We start from the raw sequence: 16,642 nt of genomic DNA on the forward strand, positions 1-16,642 counted from the left end.
TATGGAGAAACCGGAACCCTCACACACTGCTGGTGGGGATGCAAAATGGTGCAGCCACTTTGGGAAACTGTCTGACAGTTCCTCAAAAGGGAAGTACCATATGACCCAGATTGCTGGGTCACGTCAAGTGTGTAACAGGAAAATCTAAAACATATGTCCACGCAAAAACGTATACACTAACATTCACAGAAGCATTATTCACAATAGTGGAAACAACCCAAATGTCCACCAACTGATACATGGATAAGTAAGATGTGCTATATCCGTACAATGGAATGTTATTTATCAAGAAAAAGGAATGAAGTACTGATACACAACATGACGAACTTTGAAAACATCATGCTAAGGAAAGAAGCCAATCACAAAAGACCGCATATTATGTGATTCCATTTATGTGAAATGTCCAGAACAGGCAAAACTGTGCAGACAGAGATTCGTGATTGCCTAAGGCTGAGGGGATAATGGGCAGGGGGGTTGAAGGGTGATTGCTAAAGGGTACAGAGTTTCTTTTTGGGGGTGAATAAAGTGTTCTAAAATTGGCTGTGGTGATGGTTGCACAACTGTGAATATACTAAAATCTATTGAATGTACACTTTAAAAGGGTGAAATGTGTAGTATGTGAATTATATCTCAATAAAGCTATTTAAAAAGATGACTACACTACTGTAACTCAAGAAGGGTAATTTTCTCTCTGCATCACTCTAAATAAGTTATCTGTCAAATGCAATTTAAACCACTCATCATTGGTTTTAAAATACACACAGGTTTTTGTAATTTAGGTTTTTATGTTTTATTTAATTCATTGCACACGTTTTCATCTTAGGGCTGATAACCTAATAACCACTTTTTAAAAAGTAGAATACTGTAACCCATAGAGAATTATACATTGTAGTAGATTCAGAGATATGTACCCTTGGACCTCATACTTTCCTTTAGTCCTCACGGCCAGTCAGCCAAGATCTCTTCCGTTTACTTTTTTTTTGGATAGCAGTTTTATTGAGATATAATTCACATTACCGTGCAATTCACCCATTTAGCTTGTACAAGTCAATGATTTTTAGCATATTCACAGAATTGTGCAATGATCATCGTAATCTATTTCTTAAACTTTTTCATCATCCCCAAAAGAAACTTAGTACCCTTTAGCCAACACCCTTCCCTACCCCATCCACCAGCTCTAGCCAACGATTAACCTATTTTCTGTCTGTATAGATTTGCTTATTCTGGACATTTCACACAAATGGAATCTTATAATATACGGTCTTTTGTGTCTGGCTTCTTTCACTTAGTATAATAATTTCAAGGTTCATAAAACCTTATAGTATGTATCAGTACTTTATTCCTTTTTACTGACAAATAATATTCCATTGTATGGCTACACTACTTTTTATTTATCCATTCATTCGTTAATGGATATTTGGTTGTTTCCACTTTTGGGTTATTATGAATAAACCTGCTGTGAATATGTACAAGTTTTTGTACAGATGTACATTTTCACTTCTCTTGGGCACATGAGTAGGATTGGAATTGCTGGGTCAAACTTAGTCATTTTATAAGATAATAGTAATGATATTAATTTAGACATTCAACAGAAAAAGGCCTCATTGTCTACTGACCCCAGTTGTCATATGGTGAATTTCCTTCCAGGCAAGGAGCACAGTCAACCCTAATAACCACATCCTTTGATATGGATATACACACAGCAAAAGACTGCTTAACTCATGTTACGTGGGTGCAGCAAGCATTTTTAACCAGAGGTAAACACTCAATAGTATGAATATGTCTTAAAGAAGAACGTTGCCACTCAGTCCACCTTCCATACCTTTTAGTTACATTTCATGATGATTACAGTGATATGTCCCTTTCCAAACAAGATTAGAGAAGGTACAGATAAGAATGTCTTTTTTGGCTTCTCTTCACATGCTTGTTGCTGTTGTTGTGTGTTTTTTTCACAAAGGAAGCAAACAGAGCTAGTGGTGCAGTAATTTCAAAAGACCTGGCTCCCACGTTTGGGGGTTCAGTGCCCCTCTGCACCAACAGAGCTGAGAATTCTAATCCAACATCCTCATGACCCCTTTTTTTGTAGTTAAAAAAATATAACGTAAAATATGTCATTTAAACCATGTTAAAGTAAATTCAGTGGCATTAATTACATTCTCAGTGTTGTGCAACCATTACTACAATCTATTTCCAAAACCTTTTCCATCACTGCAAACAGGAACTCTATACCCCTTAAGAGAAGCCCCCATTCTTCCTCCCCTCAGCCCTTGGTAACCTCTGGTCTACTTTCTGTCTCTAGGATTTGACTATTCTAAGTATTTCCTATGAGTGGAATCAAAAAGTATTTGTCCTTTTGTGTCTGGCTTATTTCACTTAGCATAATGTTTTCAAGGTTCATCCAGGTTGTAGCATGAATCAGAGTTATGGACACATTCCTTTTATGGCTAATTAATATTCTATGGTATGGATATATCATATTTTGTGTATCCATTCATCTGTTGGTGGACATGGGCTGTTTCTACATTTTGGTTATTGTGAATAACGCTATCATGAACATTGGCATATAAGTATGTGTTTGAGTCCTTTTCATTTTTTTTTTTTTTTTGAACACATACCTAGGAGTAGAATTGCTCAGTCATGTAGTAACTCTATGTTTAACTTTTTGAGGAAACACCAAATTGTTTTCCATAGCAGCTGCACCATTTTACATTCCCACCAGCAATGCACAAGAGTTCCAATTTCTCCATATCCTCACCAACACTTATTTTCAGGTTTTTAAAAATAATTATAGCCATCCTAGTAGATGTGAAGTGCAATCTTATTGTGGTTTTGATTTGCAGTTACCTAATGGCTAAGGATATTGAGCATCTTTTCATGTGCTTATTGGCCATGTGTATATCATCTTCGGATAAATGTCTATTCAAGTCCTTTGCTCATTTTTTAAATTGTGTTGTTTGTCTCTTTGCTGGTGAGTTTTAAGAGTTCATTACATATTCTGGATATTAAACCCTTATCAGATACATGATATGCAAATATTTTTCCTATTCTGTAGTAGTCTTTTTACTTTCTTGGTAATGTCCATTGATGCACAACAGGTTTTTAATTTTAATGAAGCCCAATCTATTTTTTCTTTTGTTGCTTGTGATTTTGGTGTCATAACTAAGAATTCATTGCTACCTCATGACTCTTATGTAAGAGAAGCAGGGCATAAAAATGTCCCACAAAAGAATTAACATAGCAGAAGTGGCAGGTCAACTGATTATTTTTCTATAAAGAAAACATTTGGAAAACCACACATTTACACTGAATATTGGCTAAAAACAGTATTTATTTTTTCCTAGACAATCCTGTTATTTAATGAGATATGTTTACATTGCTCTGAGAACCTCTCTAAGTTCATTTTCATCAGTTATTTGGGTCTCCATTAGAGTGGACAATTGGACAGGTGTCTGTTTAGCCCATAAACCATTGCTTCTTCTATTAAAAACTGCCCCCACAGTGTCCTCTCTTACATAGGTGGCTCCTAGAAGCCATGTCTGTACCTTGTGATTCCATCCCCCTGGTCAGGACCCAAGCTGGGTAATCAGCTTCTCTTTTGAGAATCTGTAGTTGAGACTGAGAAATGCTGTGTTACTCTAAAGGATTATGAGGCAGCCATATCCTGCCATTTCTGCTTCACTCCCTGTCTTTGGGTCCATGTGAGATCCTGCATCTTTCCAATAGATACTTCTTCTTTACAAGTTTATTTGGGTATATGTTGTACCAGTATTATATTTTGCAGTAATATTTATGTCCCCATACTGGTGGGCTGGTCTCCCTTCCTGCAAAGACGCCTTGTGCAATTGGATTTAAGCTATGAAACTGGAGTTGGGAAGAAGAGTGTGACCTAGTGGGAGGCCCAGTCAGAGAGGGGAAGACATGAAAAGCCTGTTCTTTTGTCCTCCAGGGATTCGGAAAAGAAGGGACCTTGAGGCAGGGTGAGAAGGTGGGGTCCTAAACTTGCCCTTTGGGGCTACCCTTCAAGTGAGGATGTGGGGGCATCAGGCTCATCCAGCTGGGGGTGGGGCATCCCCAGAACTCGGGGGCCCATGATCAGCTCTCCTAGCCAGAGTACAGGAGGCGCTAGCCCTGAGGGGAACTCTATCCTCTTGTTTGGCACCATTTTACCATGGCATGGGAGAGATGGCGAGGAGGTGGTACCGAAGGCAGCTACAACAGCTAGCCTCTGGCAGGACGCCTTGGCTCTCCAAGATGTGGCATCCAGGAGCCCAAGTCTCAGGGAGGAGGGGCAGGGAGCCTGGGCGAGCCTGTGGCCCATCGGAGGCCTGTGTCTGATGAAGAGGCCGCCATGGTCAGAACCATGGACATTAGCAGTCGAGACCAGAGGGACAGTCACACTTCAGGAGTCACCAGTCCCAGAGGGCAGGGCAGAGGAGGTACTCAACTCCAGAGACCAGTGAGCACCCCTGAGGCACTGCCTGGGTCAGGGTGATCTTTCTGTCATCTCCAAGACTCAGCGAGCCTCTCTACCAAGGCACCATCCTGGGGAGAAGTGGGTGTGCCTCAAAAGAGCTGTGATTCATCTGGACTCCTATTGACCAGACTAGACTAGACACAGCTCTCCTCTTTCACTTGCACCTCTCTGCAGGGTACGACCGCGTCAGACGCTGGAAAGCTAAGGAAGCCACGTTTTCTTTACATATACGAGTATTCTATGAAGTACAGTTTAGACCATACTATCGTAGAAACTCCAGAATCCAAAATCTACAGATGTTGCTATCAGGAGCCAGAAGAATAATCCAAAGGAGACCAAGTGCTGCCTTGCCTCCCCACCCCTTTTCCCCATTCCTCCTCCCTTCCTTCCTCCATCAATGGGCAGCAAAGGACCTCTTCTGGGTCAGGCCCTTTGCCAGCCTCTGGGGATCCCCAAATGACCACGACCCAATTCCTCCCGTGTGGAACTCACAGTCTGAAGGGAAGACAGAGACCAAGTTTCCAAACCAGATCATTAATGCCAACACTGCGGAGTCCATGGGGCCCTGGGAGCAGAGAGGACAGCTGCTCAAGTCTACTTGAGCGGCTATGAGGGAAGGTGTATGAACTTTTGAGGAGGAGGGCATGCTCCTCAGGTATAGATGTTGGTGTCTGTGCTAGACAAAGTTACCTACCCTAAAACTATTCTCACCTTCTAGCTTCCTCATAGAACCCCAATTTCATTTGGGGTTGCCTGTGAGCCCATCGTAAGCCCCAATGCAGCATTGCTTCTGTTTCTATTGTCTGACAACCTATTTCCCAGGCCCCCTTCACTTGTAGCTGTGCCCTGTGACCCAGATCTGGCCAAAGAGATACAATGCAAAGGGAGCTTCTGCAAAGCTCTGCTTCCCTGGTAAACTGGACAGATCTGGCTGGTGCCAGCCCTTCCCCCACTCTACCTGCCCTGAATATGCGGGCAATGCCTGAAGCTGTGGACTCATCTTGCAATCATGATGATGAAAAGTCAAAATGCTAAGAGAGCAAAGAGCAAAAGATGAAAGAGTCTGGCTTCTCAAAGACCTTGCTAAGCTGTTAGATAGTAGTAGACTATCTACTTCCAGATTTCTCATGTGGAAAAATAAAACAAACTTCTGCTAATTGAGTGTTTTTTAAAGCATGACTGAAAACATTCCTAACTGACAGTGTCACAGAGGAAAGACCTGCTCATTCAACATTTGGGGTCCAACTGCCTTAGAGCTGGTTTTCTTCCTGTTCATTCTGAAGCAAAATCCGACAGTCTGCAGCCAGTATTTGGAAATTGGGCCTGTAAGGAGGTAATTAAGGTTAAATGAGTTTATAGGGGACCCCAATAGGACTGCTGTCCTTATAAGAAGAGGACAAGACACCAGGAGTACACACACACACAGAGGAAAGACCGTGTGAGGACACAGCAAGAAGACAGCTGTCTGCAAGCCTAGGAGAGAGGCCTCTGGAGAAACCAATCCTGACACCCTGATCTCAGACTTCCAGCCTCCAGAACTGTGAGAAAACAAATTTCTGTTTTGTAAGCCACCCATTTGTGGTATTTTGTTATGGCAGCCCTAGGGACCATTTCACAAAGAGGTCCTCTCTGGAGAAGATGTAGTGAAACAGTCAGTCCTTTCCAACAGTAGCAGAAAGCAACAGCGCCCCACCCGCCCCGCCCCGCCCCGCCCTGTCTTTCTTAAGTATGAACGGAAGATCATGGATTACTAGGTTTCTGAGGCAAGCAGCAACTTGTAAGGGAATAACCAAAAATTAAAAACCCAAACAGAAAAAAAAAAAAAGAGACAATTCAAGGATTAGAAAGAAATTCTATTTTTAAAACCACCTAATGAATATACTCAGAGAGATTCAAGACAATATTACATCAGTAAAACAAGAAGAGGATGCTATGAAGAAGGACCAGCTGGAGAAGAAGAAGACACTTCTAAGGATTAAAAGGTTACTGCCAAAATAAAATAAATTATTAAAGGATGGAAAGCAAAGTCAATAAAATAAATTATTAAAGGGTGGAAAGTAAAGTTTGGTAGAATGTCAAACTATGCAAGAAAAGAAGAATTCAAGAGAAAGGAGAAAACAAGAAAGACAAAAAATTAAGAAGAAATAATAAAGAAGGAAGAAGAGAGTTCCTCCAAGTTGAATCAGGATCCAGATTTTTAGATTGAAAAGGCCCACAGTGAATGAAAAAGACATTCTATTGAAATGTCAGAATAGCAAGGAAATAGAAAGTTCCAAAAGTTTCCAAAGAGACAAAACAATCAGTTAAAAAAGAAACAGAGATCAGTCTGGTTTCAGACTTCTTAGTAGTAACTCTGGGCATAATAGAGAAATACTTTCACAGTTATGAGAAAATACTATTTTAAACCTGGAATTCTATACCCAACCAAATATCTAGCAGGTAAGAGCAAAATAAAAAACTTTTCCAAACAGGCAAGTTCTCAGAAAATTTAACTCCCACAGTCCCTGTCATAGGAAGCTATGTGAGGATGTGTAAACCAGTAAGTAGGGGAAAATGGGGTCTTGGAAAACAGTAGCTCCTAACTCAGGAGAGCGGTGAAAGGAAGACACAGTATTGCCAAGAAGTAAATCATTTAAATCGCAGCAGAAAGATGGAGGAGTTCAGAACAGAGGCATCTGAAAAAATGGAGGACTTCAGTTGAGACTTTTTTTTTAATGTAAGAATATGATAGACACGTAATGCAAGGGATACAAAAACTAAGTCAGTTAGAAACTCCAGGAAAAAAGAAGATTGTACAAGAAAATTATGGTCCAAACTGGAAGCAAACAAAAAAGGATTTAAGGTGACTGTATCCAGTTCCATGGAAAACCCATTAATTTTTTTATTACAGAACCCTATTTTTTATCGAATTGTATGCTACTTCCCATAACCCCTTCATATTTCCTATGTCTCGTAGTCCCTACAAAAGTTGATGGATATAAACTGGTTTTTAAAACATGTATTAAAATTGGTTTTGTTTTGGACAACTCTGAGACTCTTCCAACATCACAACGGGTATTTCTGGGGAGAACGATAATATTCTGTTTCTTGATCTGGGTGCTGGTTAGACAGGTGTGTTTCCTTTCTGAAAAATCATCAAAGTGTACTCTTACGATGCGTGCACATTTGTTTACATTGTGCTAAAAGAAAAGGTTTTCTTTTAAGTGTAGCTGACAAAAGATGAAGTGTGAAAGGTGGGGGTTGGAGGATGAAAAAAATGGTAAAGAGTTCTGATATCTTTATCTTACAAAGTGAGAGAGAAGTTAGGGAGTATGTCAGGTTGATGGAAAAGCAAGTTCTGAATATTTAAATTTACAAAGGCAACCAATGGACAGAAGAAAAGTAATACTAGAACTACTGAACATTGAGAGCACTAGTCGGAGGACATAGAGTGAGTGAGTTAGAGCCTCATGTTTCACAGTGTGAGTCAATAGATGTCCTCTGAGGTGGAATTAACCACCTGAAGAGTTGCAATCACTAGGGGTTAAAGAGATTGCTTCTGAGGTGGGGAGAAGTGCGATGGAAGATTGATGTCATCTGCTACTTTAATAATATAAAGCTTTAAAACAATACAATAAATAAGTGCTAAATTGCATGATACAACCTACGGGCGCTGAAGTGGGGCTGAGAAGGCATTTTTGACGTTTCAGGCTGGATAACTCTTTGCCCTTGCTACCAGACAACATCACCAAGACCCACTGTAGGTCTAAAGGACCTTCTGGCTCTGAAGAGTTCCTAGGACACAGGGTATAAAAGGCCTTTTTCCTTTTTTTTCTTTTTGGCTACGCCGTGAGGCACGCGGGGTCTTAGCTCCTCGACAGGGGATCGAACCCGAGCCCCCTGCAGTGGAAGCGTGGAGTCCTAACCACTGGACTGACAGGAAATTACAAAAGGCCTTTTTCCTTAATCTTCTTTTATTTTTTTTAATAAATTTATTTATTTATTTATTTATTTTTGGCTGTGTTGGGCCTTTGTTTCTGTGCGAGGGCTTTCTCTAGTTGCGGAGAGCGGGGGCCACTCTTCATCGCGGTGCGTGGACCTCTCACTATCGCGGCCTCTCCCGTTGCGGAGCACAGGCTCCAGACGCGCAGGCTCAGCGGCCATGGCTCACGGGCCCAGTTGCTCCACGGCATGTGGGATCTTCCCAGACCACGGCTTGAACCCGTGTCCCCTGCATTGGCAGGCGGACTCTCAACCACTGTGCCACCAGGGAAGCTCCCCTTAATCTTCTTTATTTCCTGGATTGAGGGTGGTATTTCCAAATCCTGGTTTTTCAGTATATCAACAACTTTTAAGGGTCTTGAGAGAGTCTCAAAGATGCCCCAAGCAAAATTAATATCAATATACTTTATGTTTTGAAAAGCAGCTTATACCCATCAGCATTCATAGGAGCTCTGGATATGGGGAATATGGAGCAGTACGGGAACTTGCATCAGACGTAACAAACAACAGGATGTTGTAATCTCCAAATTATTGGGGTTTACCATGGACCTGAACTTAGTCACCTTAAATTTAGATCCATTTCATATCCTGAACAAAACACATCCCTGGGGGACCATATCAATTCACAAATGTCCATTAATTTCACTCCCAAAACATCTACACTGTGCTGGGCATTGGAGACTCAGTCCAAACTCTGAAGGACCCTTGAGGATAGTAATCTGATTCTATGAAATAAAATGGCAATTAATATGGACCTTCTTCCTGGAAAATGTACTCTCACAGCCTTTTGCCTCCAATTTAGGAGGCTCCTGGGTCACCCATGAGGCTGATCCGTGAAAGGATCCATGAACTTCTGCTCTAAGTCTTAGAGTCTCAGAATTGAGGACCACCATGTTTCTATCACTTCTGCAGATCCCAGGGCAAGGGAGTCTCTTGGGAAGCCAGTAGCAAGGAGACTCCTCTTACAGGAAGCACTGGTCACTGAGATGTTCCAAGTAGATGCAAGGAGAACTGCTTGAGCACCTTTGCTTACAGGTGAAGACACTAGAGGGCCAGAGAGGGCAAGCATCTTACTTCTTCATCCATTCAAGATAACAACAGGAGTCACAATAACTGCCATCGGTGGAGGGCCCAGGGAGGTGCAGCCTGAATAATCCTTCCAATAATAATCCTTTCTCAATAATCCTATCTGGCCTGGGCATGATTATCCTGTCTCCAGAGGGGGTGAGTGACTTGTCAAAGTCACACAGCAGGAAGTAATAGCTAAGCTGGAGGTAGAATCCATTCTGGGTAACTTCAAAGCAGGGGGCCAAAGGTTAAGGGGCCTATAAAAGTGGCAAAGATATTGTCTTTACCCTCATAAAGCTGTCAATCTTATAGCAAGGGAATGAGGCATATATGAAAATGTTAAATTATTTATCGAATGCTTACTACATGCCTGGCCCGGAGGAGAGGGCCCTGGGAGAGGCCTCTTAGTCCTGAATCTACACTGCCTTATCTTTCATTTTCTTCAACTCAGATAATGGTTTTAATGCTGTGAGCACTCAGCCTGCAGCTCCAGAGAGCACGTGTCCTGTTTTTTTAACGCTGCACCAACCAAGGTCCCCTGTGATGCCCACCCACAGGGATGCTCACCCTGTTTTCCCAAGTAGGAAGAAGTCTGTGGTGAGTTACCTCTGCCTTGTCACTCCTGGAGAGGTGAGGACCGCAGGGGGAAACCATGCCTGTTCGGGGATTTACATGGGGTGCAGGCATCTACCCACGCTGCAGTCGGCCGTCCGTCAAACTAGTGGTTTCCATGGGCAGCCCCGAGCACATCCTTGGAACAGAACACCTCCCGTGGCCCCATGGGGATGGGCCTGGCTGCCCCTTCCAGCCACTCTGTTTTCACCTTTGCACTTTCCGGAGGCCATACGCTGTCGCCTCCCTCTCTGCTTTTGTCCACACAGCTCCTCCTGCCTGGAAAGCCCTTCCTGTCCTGTCCACCTAGCAGTTCATACCCATCCTTCCTTCACAGGGCCGCTCAAACTTCAGTTCCTTTGTGAGGCCCTGCTTCCCCCATCAAGCTGATTTCGAGGCCGGCTGGTGCCCTCACACTGCTGCCCCTTTCATTTCACTTGCTTTTCCTCCTCGTTGGACGTCAGGGACCTGAGCTTGTCCCTGGGCCCCATTTCACCACTCACAGACTCTTGGAGTTGGTAGACCTTTAGTTCAGTTCCTCATCTTCATCTTGGAGATGAGGAAAGCAAGACCCAGAGAGAGGAAGTGAGTTGCACAAGGTCCCCCGGTTGGTGATGGGGTCCAGACTAGCACCCAGGTGTCCCGTCTCCCAGTCCAGTGCCCTGCCCACTACACCAAGCTTCTGGGAGCAGCCTTTCACCTGGGGAAATGGCAAATTGATGTGAAGCCACCAGGGCCTGTGGACGGAATAGGTCGTCGTCCTCAAGGGAACACAGGGGCCTCCAAGGAAGACCTCTTGCTGATGGTGGAGGAAGAGGAAGTGAGGAGAAAGAATGGCTACAATCCCTGGTTTCTCCATGTGAAAAACAGGGAGGCTGATCCCCACCCTGGAGCTGTGTTCTGAGGGTTAGTGCTGTCCGTGTAGAAGCGCTGAGTGTGTAGCAGTAAGTAGTGGAGCCTTTTGTCACCCAACCTGAGTGACCCTTCCAGGCTTATTGTCCCTTATTGTCCCAGCTCCGAAAGCTCGCCCTCCAGGCACATAAGGTTCCTCACCTATCCTGGCCATTCCCCTACCCCCACCCCCTTGTCTGCTCTGCACCTTTGTGTTCAGGCTACTTCCTCAGCCTGAGCTAGCCTTCCCTCTCAATCCGACAACTGCAAGCCCAGTCCATCTTCTGGGTCTATGGCAAAGACCACTTCCTCTGAGAAGTCCTCCCTGATTCCTCTCCTTTCTGGATCTTGCACCATTTGCTCACTCCTCGAGTCAGGCATCTCTTGGTCATTTCTATCTGGATATATGTCCCCCTCTCTTTACCCTGTGGGCTTCTCCAGGGCAGGGATCCTATCTCGTTGATATCTGTGTCCTCCACAGAACTCAGTAGGCCCTAGGGCACAGCGGGTTCTCCATCACATCTGCAGTAAACAAGAAACAAGGCTTCCCAGAACAGAGCTGAAGTGAAGACAAACTCCAGGCAAAGCCTTCAGGGCAAAGGTCCAGATGAAACGGGGACACTGCTCTTGCTTCCAAACACACAGATTATCTGTTTCATAGACTCACACCCAGTCGGTTCCTCCTTTCCCTGCTTCGCAGTGGGCTATTTTGGCCTAACTTTCACATGAGCGCGATGCCACCATCCCCCCACCTGGGGCCCTCCTCTCTGCCTCGCGGGCAGCTGACCCTTGCCTCACCAGGTGTTTAGTTGGCCTCCTGGGTTGCAGAGTCTAAATATTGCTCTTGCAAAACGAGCCACTGGCAGCTGTGTGACCTTGGCACGCTCCTTTATCTCCCTTACTTACCTCCTTCTCCTCATCAGTGTGGAACCGCTGACCCCTGGGGCTGCTGCGAAGATCCGAGGAGCTCAGGCAAGAGACGGGCCTGAGACAGGCCTAGGCTGGTGCCTGACACACTAAGTATTCAGTGAATGCTTCCAAAAATAAAAAGAGGAAGAAAACCCAGCTTTAGTCACTTATTTCTATGTTGCCAAAAGTTGCTCCTGGACCTGTTCTCCCCATTTCGCCGTTTGGTAAGTCCTTCTTGGAGCGATAATACAGCTGCCCCCTCCGGGAGAGCCCTGCCATCACTCACCCGATCAGCCACGCCCTTCAGACAACCAGGCCCCAGGATTCTGAATCCACAGTTGTCGCCTTTGCCCAGACCCAGGGGACCAGCCATAGACAGTTACAAACCTACAGTGTTTTTTTTTTTTTTTTTTTTCGGTACACGGGCCTCTCACTGTTGTGGCCTCTCCCGTTGCGGAGCACAGGCTCCGGACGCGCAGGCCCAGCGGCCATGGCTCACGGGCCCAGCCGCTCCGCGGCATGTGGGATCTTCCCGGACCGGGGCACGAACCCGCGTCCCTTGCATCGGCAGGCGGACTCTCAACCACTGTGCCACCAGGGAAGCCCTTATTTTTTCTTTTTAAAGATGTAATGTGTCACACATGAGAAGGTTCTGGGGGATTGGAGCAGGTCCTGCTTCCTGGGGGTCCTCATGGCCGCCTGGTTTGGAGGGAATCCCTTCCAGCAAGGGAGACTGGTGGAGTCTTAAGACGCCCATAGGGAAGGAGTGTCCCCTGCACTCGTGTTGCTTCAGCACCAGGTTACTCTGCTCTTTGGCTAGCCTCCCCGGAGCTCCCTTCTGGCCCTCTCTCTAATCATGGCCATTTCCAAGGAGAAACTGACAGCAGAATCCCAGGCAAAGCGTTGGAGTCCAGCCTCGGTCTTACTCTCCCTGGAAGGATTGCCTCCCTCCTTGACTCTCCCACCTGGAGGGTAATTCCCACCTGTAATTAAAAGTGGGAGCTGCGTGCAAGCCTTCAAATTCTCAGTGGCACTGTTCAGAAATAACAGAGGGAATCGGGTCTCATAAAACCACTTACTTAAGTGGTTCTAAATTAAGTCCCTCTGTGTGATCTCTCTCTCTGTGTTTCTTTACATCCTGGTTGTTAATGAGAGGGCCCACTGGACAGATGAGAAACACTATTTTTGAAGAGCCAGCAGAAAGGAGTCAGTGCCCCTTACCAAGCAAGCCAGGAAGGGCTGGCGCTGCTGTGAGAGGAAGAAGCGGGGGTAGGAGCAAGGTCAAGGCCGGGACTGTTAACACACAGTGGATTTCTGGAGGCATGTGAACTGTTCATTACTCAGTGTCCGCCTCCCTCTTCCTCTGTATCCTATCTGGGTTTTCAAGAGGATGAAGCTTGGCCCTTAGCCTTGGGTGACTTTCACAGTCAAATGACCTTCGCATCTGATTGATTTCTGCAGAGCTTCTTACTGGCGACTTTGTAAACACTTGGTTAGCTCACTGCTGTCTCGCTGCTTCTCTGGGTCAGTCAGGGTCCAGGAACTGTTGTAGATCTGGATCCGTTGAGTGAGAAAGCTGGTCTCTTTTTCATTCTCTTTCCCATAGTCAGAGAGCTTTAAGGAGACAGTCTCTCCTGGTGCCAACAGAGGGAATTTAATACAAGGAACTGGTTATACAGAAAATGGAAGGGACAAGAAGCTAAACGGGGAAGAGTGAAGAACACAGCTTAGCAAGAACAGGAAGCCTCTTACCCTGAGGCTGAGGAGTGCGAGCACAGCCAGAGCCAGAGCTGGCTGGCAGACGCTAAACCAGGCAAGGCTCCTGTGGGCGCTGGCCACATGGAGATAAGGGCCGTCCTGCAGGAGCTGGGGCCCATGAGGGCTGTCCTGTGAGTGCTGGAGCCATAGAGGAGACACGACCACTGCTTTAGGTGCCACCTAAGGCAGAACAAGAGGGGAGAAACGCCCGTCTTCTCCCCTCTTCCTGTACTCCAGTCTCCCACCAGTTTCTCCCATTGGTCAAAGCTATCTGGAAGTGACTTGGCAAGGGAGCCTGGGAAATGTAGCTTCCTGTATAGAGAACAGCGGAAAGGCAGGGAACAGACCCGGGAGCAAATAACGGGCAGAGTCTCCAACAAGCCAACTGCTGGATGAAACAGCTAGGAAATAGCAAAGCACCAAGAAAGCAGGGGAACTAAGCAGGCAGCCTGGGGCTAGACCCCATTCAAAGCTTGACTACTGTGTCCCAAAATGTGGGTGAGATACCAGAGCTGAGGAAGGTGGCAAACAGACCAGGCAGGGCATCAAGGAACAGTGTATCCGTGAGTAAGCTGGTCTATTTTTAATTCTTTTTCCCATTGTCAGATAGCTTTAAGGACACAGTCTCTGTTTGGTGCTAACAGATCTTTAACATCTCTCTGACAGGTGCTCAACTCTCTTCTTAAGTTCCAGAGGCAGCGACCTCAGGTCTAAGCCTCTGGCTGGTGTAATGATTATGTTGGCCCCGCTTAGATCCCCTTGACCCACTCTCACTCACCTCCCAGCTGACATGAGTGTTGGCTGCCAACAGCTTACACCTTTCTCTTGGAAGTTGCCTCACCTGGAAATAGGTGAGAGATGACACCATCACTGGAGGGGCGTCTTCAGGCAACGACCGATGGGTGCAGGAGGCAGGGCCCAGTGTTCCTGCATCAAGGTGGTTCAAGGCCGTGCTGCGTTTTGTGGTCCAGAGCTCCCGGGACCAGGCTAAGGCCAGACTTCAGTGGAGCCCACACCCTTGTCTAGCCTCCTTCTGTTTCCCTTCTTCTTCACCAAGAGCTCTCCCTCACTCAAGCACTTGCACACAAATCTAAAGAATTCTAAGAGAGCAGGCAACAGGATCTAGCTAGAATTGAATAACTGTTTTTATTATCCTTTTTCATGTCTTTGCCTGGTTGACTTATGGTACACTATAAAGGTTTTGCATTTATGGTAATTTTAAAGATTTAATTTAAAGAAAAATATTAAATAAAAAATAGTACAGATGGTACCCAAGTATTCACAGCAGCTTCGTACATAGGAGCCCAAAACTAGAAACTGTCCAGTGTGCTTCAACAGGTGAAGGGACAAGCAAATTAAGGAGAATCCATACTCAACAATAAAAAAAGATTGAACAATTAATACATGTCACAACTTGGATGAACCTCAAAAGCATTATGTTAAGAAGCCATCACAAAACAATGGATCTATATGATCCCCCTTGTATGAAGCTTTGAGAAGGCAAAACAAGAGCATACCAGGAGTCAGGAGTGAGGGGAGGAGAGTGACTGCAAAGGGATGTGTGGGGACTTCTGGGGTGATGAAAACAATCTATAGATCATGATCCTAGTGGTGGTTACATACTGTTGGAGTTTATCAAAACTTATCAAGCTATACTTAAAATAGGTGAATTTTAATGGAAATTATACCTTAATAAGACCTGTGCTATAAAAAATAGTACAGGTTCGAATGTGGGCACAGGAGAAATTGTGATGATTGTAGGAGAAGAGCTGAAGTGGATGAGGATGGTAGTATTTCAGAGGGAGTAATCCCAGTCTTTACTGTGCCACTCCCTGGGGGGTTGACCAACTGGGAAGGGTCTGTTGGGTTGGGGCAAGGTAGAGGAGGGGGGTAGGAGCCGCCCGGAGCTCACTCCCTGAGCTGCCCCACTGTGCTCCCTGACCCACCGCCTCGGGCTTGGTGCTTGTGATGGGTGCAAACAGCTGGGGGAGAGCGGTGGGCAGAAGCATTGGACCCCTCTCTCTCCTTCCCCCAGGAAAAGGTAGAGTAGAAAGCAAGGCCCCCTGCCTGTGCACAGTCACACCTTTTTTGATCTTTCAATTGTTCTTCTGGGGTTTTTTTCGTTTTGTTTTAAGCAAATATCCCTAGCAGGAGAGGAAGGAGGAGGAAAAAAGAGGTTCCTGAGGAGGGTGGCAGGGAAAGATTTTCCTCTGCTCAGCCTTTGAGGTGACGTGGAGAGTAAGAAGAGGGATTAGTGCTTGACAATGGAAGTGAACTCGAGGGACCACCCTGGAAAATCCAATGGACCATGGGAAAACCCCCAAGTTACTCAGCCAGAATTCTCTGCTTGACCTTTCAGCCTCCAAGTTTCATAAAGATGGCCCTTCTCTGTCTCCCCTTTCTGCTCTGACTTTCTTTGATGGAGGATCAAGCTGAGCAGGCATGGAACAGCTTTCTTCAAGCAGGGCAGGCTGGTCTGAGAGTCCCGTAAATGTTGACTTCGTACAGGGTCGGCTTGTCCAAAATCATCCATCACCGTGAACCATACTTCATTGGATTAAATGGCTTCTCTTTGCAAAGAAGGACTTGTACTAATATTTACCCTGCATCTTGTAAAATCATATGGAAATTGGATAATGATGTTGAAAATAGAAAAAGTGAGTCTCCAGAGAGAATATGGCTGAGGTAGCTGTGCTTTTGCGAGCAGCCTGGCTGGCCCCAGGAGCCTCCTCCGCTACCTGGTCCCCACCCTATCACTCTGTGGCAGCCCCAAGGCCAGCAGGAGGCCACGGGCAGACTCCACAGTCTATTTGGCTGCTCACGTGGAGATATTTTTAGGTAGACTCAGCCCATTTTCCACCCATTGGGTTTTTTTTTTTTTTTAATTTGCTAAGAAATTCCAGAAAAGGGAGTAAACAATTGTGAGGTTGTAGAAAATCTGTTACCAGT

This window comes from Mesoplodon densirostris, chromosome 19, assembly GCF_025265405.1.
Source record: "Mesoplodon densirostris isolate mMesDen1 chromosome 19, mMesDen1 primary haplotype, whole genome shotgun sequence".
NCBI classification, from domain to species: Eukaryota; Metazoa; Chordata; class Mammalia; order Artiodactyla; family Ziphiidae; genus Mesoplodon; species Mesoplodon densirostris.